The sequence below is a fragment of the Dipodomys spectabilis genome, unplaced genomic scaffold, assembly GCF_019054845.1.
Source record: "Dipodomys spectabilis isolate Male_0828 unplaced genomic scaffold, ASM1905484v1 ptg000287l, whole genome shotgun sequence".
NCBI classification, from domain to species: domain Eukaryota; kingdom Metazoa; phylum Chordata; class Mammalia; order Rodentia; family Heteromyidae; genus Dipodomys; species Dipodomys spectabilis.
The window spans coordinates 1,347,524-1,352,614 of record NW_024870964.1 but is presented as its reverse complement, the minus strand read 5'-3'; positions in this window follow the sequence as shown (position 1 = coordinate 1,352,614).

Here is a 5,091-nt window from a genome sequence, read left to right as displayed (position 1 = left end):
TATCTTTACATATCTTTCCCACACCCTTCCAAACCTCACCCTACTTTCTTTTTTTCTAGTTTTATACTATCTGCATTGAATATTATGCCTTCACTCTCTTCCTTCATAACTCACTTTATTCCTTCCCTTTGACTTCCCTTCACATCTCCCAAGTGATAGTTTCTGGTATTCATTTTGTTGGATTAAAAGTTCAATTTTATAAGAAATTACACCTTTTAAATACTCCTCAGCAAATAGCATGCTTTGGTTAATACTGTTGTGTAAACTTGCATAAAGTTCTAGCTTCCAAATACGTGACAGACCATGGGTCCTTTATGTGTCTGGTTCTGATACATATATTTTGCTTTTAAAATATTTAATATGTGAATATTTAAAAATTATTTTCTTAATTTTATATGGTTGTTGAATTCAAATATATTTATTTTTTATAGTTCTAAACATATTTGTCCAAATAACAAATATTTACTGTATTTTTAAGAAGCACATACTTTATTAAGAAAAGCTTCATCACCTGGTCACTTTTTTGGTAAATATTTGTACTTGAATTAAAAAAAATAATGTTTGGGGGGGTTCCGGGAAGATGGCGGAGGAGAAGCTGGAATCTGAACAAGCTCTTGCATAGAAAACAGTTTCAGAGTTCCAGTGAACTGTCCCAAGCCAGAGAATCACACCAAGTGTGCCATCACAGGACAGAGAGTTAGTCAAGAGAGGGGAAGTCAAGCAGACACATCTGAGCATCTGCCAGCAGCTGCTGCTGCGGCGGCAGGGTCGCAGCTGCGACCGCAGCCGCGGCCATACCTGAGCGCTCACACAGAGAGTCCGGGACGAAGGAGCCAGACGCAGTGGGCGAGAGGATTCTACTCAACACCAGCAAGAACCGACAAGGAGCGGACAACTTCATCCTGCACTTTGCAGACCAGAGACGACCCAGGATCCAAGACTCGGCGTGAGTAGCCCCACTTCCTCACTCCTTCCCAGGGAGCAGAGGAGGGAAGGCCACCCTTCCCCCCCCCAGCACCGGTGATCTCCATCTTGGATACCGACAAAGCTCGGAGGAGTGGCTAGCTCCAGCTCAGGCCTTGGAATAAAACGAGTCATTTAGCAGGTCACAAGAACTTAACGGCGAAGTGACCTCACAGACTCAGTTCCATCCAGGGAAAAGTCACCCAGCTCAGGCGCCAGCCATTGGAGTGGCTCTCCTCACCGGGTAACCAGAGCCAGAGGCTGCCCCTCCCTCTAGCAGCCACCACAATCAATTGAAAAACAGAAACCCTGAGAATGGCTCCAGGCTGGGTGCTGTGAGTTTTTTTCACAAAATAGCCCCAGGGAAAAGCTACTGTTTGTTGAAAGGCCTCAACTCTACCCAGAACCTAGCCTCATCACTGCATCCCCCTCTTTTGTGATTCTCAAAGCAGATCACCCTCCCAGTAAACTAACCTGGGAGGGGGAATCTCAAAATCTTGGGTAAAGCAGAGCATTTTTCTGCCTGTTCCAACAAACTGACTTAAGAAACCAATCAAGCCCCAGGACCTCAAGCTGACCAGAGACTCCAACCACACTCTGGTTACAGACAAAAGGGAGATACAGGACTCTTCCCACCCCTCCCCCCCCCCCAAAAAAAAATCAAAGACCTTTTTTTTTTTTTTTTCTTCTTCTTCTTTTCTTTTTTCTTTTTTTTGTTTTGTTTTTTTTTCTTCGTTTTTTGTTACCTTATATATATAAAAAAATTTTTTTTGCTTTTCTAAAACTTTTATTAATCTTTAATTTTTGCCTCTTCTGAAAAAATAATTGTTTTCCATTAACTTTTTTTTTTTTTCTTTTCTCCTCTTATAATTTTTATTTTAGGAATACGTGAATGTGTGTTTTCCTTTCTTTTCTTGTCTTCTTTCTCTTTTTCTTTCATTCTTAATTATCTTTTTGTTTTTTGTCTAGCTCTACTGAACTTCTGATCTTTTCTTCTCACTTTCCTATCCTTTCCATCTTTTCCTCTTTGTTCTTCTTTATGTGACTTAACTCTTGTCCTGCACATCCTCAGATAAACCCATAGTTAACCAGTAGACCCTACCCCACATTGTGTACACACTTAACCCACAAACTTATTACTCAATTCAAAACCTCTGAGACTTAAATTCATTAATAGCAGTACTACCTCTTTATACCTATATAATATTTTAAGCATTTTTTTAAAGTTTTCCACATCTCCTCTATGTCCTTCCCTTTCTCTCCACATATTCATATTCCTCTATAAATAGATGGTCTTTTAATCTCTAAAATAACATTAATTTTTACGTTTCTATTTTTTTTTCTGGTCTCTTTTCATTCCCCTTTCCCTTTCTTCTTTCTCTCTCTCTCTCTACTTGCATCCTACCCAACCTATTTCCTGCACTGTGATTAGGACATAGTTAACTCTCCCTGTGCCTCCCCACACCAATCTATTCCTATTTTTTACTCACATCTCTCCCTAACCCTAATAATTTCTGGTTTTCCAAATTCTTCTCTGCGGTTCGAAGTCCTTTAACATATAGTTGTTTGATGTCGAATAGATGTATCGGTTGAACTAGATTGTATCTGTAGACTATTGACTGTACAAATGCAAACTTTGGTTGATGGTTGCCTTAAGATAGTGTTCTAGCACAAAACTGGTGCTATCTTCATCTTAAATGGGCAGAGTAAGCCGGAAAAACACAAGAAAAATGGCAAATTCGGGTATCTCAATTCCCAATCTTGATAATCAGGGGTTAGAACAGATAATGAATAATCCAGAGGAGAGTTCCCAAACAGCTCTACAAACACTGCTGGCAAACATGATAAATGAAAAGTTTGACAATGTACAAAGGACTCTGTATGAGCATGACAGGGAGAGAGAGGAGGCATCCCAGAAGTTTATACAGCAATATCATAAGCGTGAGGAAGCTACTCAAAAACTGATACAGGATTTGCGTGAACAACTTGAGAATACTCAAAGAGAAAGGGAGCAATGGCGTGAGCAGGCTGAGAACACTCAAAGAGATCTGCAGGAATCCCACGAACGGGAGGAAGCTAATCAAAGAGTAATACAGGAATTGAGAGACCAGGTAGAGAACACACAAAGATCACTAAAGGCATTCATGGAATCCATTAACAAAGAGCTGAAGGAAGTCAGGGAGACCACAAAGGGAATGCTGAATGGAACCCAACAGAAGGAATGGGAGCCCAAAGAAACCATAACCAATCAACTAAGTGATTTGAGGACAAACACTGAACACCAAATTAAGGAAGTAAAGAAATTCATACAAGACCTAAAACAGAGCTTCAACAAAGAACTTGAAGCCATCAAAGCTGACCAACTAGAAGGAAAAGAGATAAAAAACAAAGTAGAGAGTCTTGACAGCAGGTTAGACCATGCAGAAGATCGAATCTCAGGGATTGAAGACAGCCTAGATATTATAGAGAAAGAACATACAACCATCCAAGACAAGTCCAAGAAATATGATAGATCTATCCAACACCTGGAAGACACCATCAGAAGGCCTAATCTAAGGATAATGGGTGTAGAGGAGCACCTAGAAACAGAAGTTAATGGTCTAGGAAATTTGTTTAACAGGATCCTAGCAGAGAACTTCCCAAACATGCAAAAAGATAGGCCTGTCCAGATACAAGAAGCCTTTAGAACCCCAAATAGACCAGACCAGAATAGGACATCCCACCGTCACATTATAATCCACACAGGATCAGCTCAGAACAAGGAAAAGATCCTTAAAGCTGTCAGAGAGAAAAGGGTAATCACTTATAAAGGGAAACCAATTAGAATCACCTCAGATTTCTCAGCAGAGACAATCAAAGCAAGAAGAGCCTGGAACGATGTATGCCATGCCCTAAAAACAAACAACTGTCAACCAAGAATACTGTACCCAGCTAAACTCTCCTTCATAACCGAAGGCCAAATAAAAACCTTCCATAGCAAAGAAAAATTGAAACAATACATCTCCACCAAACCAGCCCTACAAAAGATTCTTAAAGATGTCCTACACATAGAAAACCAACAAGACCGCAATAAAGGCCAAGAAACTGCACCCAAACTGAGAATCCAAGAACCATAGGAAGAACCCAGTTTTCGCAGCCCCCAAAAAGGTAGATAACATGGCAGGAACTCCCAAATACCTCTCAGTCCTCTCTCTTAATGTTAACGGACTGAACTCTCCAATTAAGCGACATAGACTGTCTAGTTGGATTAAAAAACAAGACCCTTCTATCTGCTGCCTGCAGGAGTCACATCTTGCCCGTAAAAACAAACACATTTTCAATGTTAAAGGCTGGAACAAAATCTACCAAGCAAACGGACCGCATAAACAGGCGGGAGTTGCAATCCTAATATCAGATAAAATAGACTTCAAATTAAAATTCGTGAAAAGAGATAAAGAAGGTCACTACATACTAATTAAAGGATCTCTCCTTCAGGGGGATATTACAATTCTAAATATCTATTCACCAAACAATGGAGCACCCAAATTTATCAAAGAAACACTACTTTCCCTCAAATCCCATATAGATCCAAAGACATTAATAGTTGGGGATTTTAACACACCACTCTCCCCAGTAGATAGATCAACTCGGCAAAAACTCAACAGAGAAACCACAGATCTAAACAGCTGCATAGATCAACTAGACTTAACAGACATTTACCGAACATTTCACCCAGCAGCATCAGAATACACGTTTTTCTCAGCAGCACATGGAACGTTTTCTAAAATAGACCACATTTTAGGCCACAAAGCAAACTTGTCTAAATTCAGAAACATTGAAGTTATACCTTGCATTCTCTCTGACCACAAGGGAATAAAATTAGAACTCAACACCAAAAGCCACCAAAGAAAGTCGGGTATCACATGGAGGCTGAACAACACACTGCTGAATCATGAGTGGGTCATGGAAAAGATTAGAAAGGAAATTCAAATGTTCATGCTATTCAACAAAAATGAACACACAAAATACCAGCTCCTCTGGGACACAGCAAAGGCAGTACTCAGAGGCAAGTTTATAGCTCTGAGCTCCTACATCAACAAATTGGAGAGATCTGAAACTAGCAATTTAATGACGCATCTAAACCTCCTT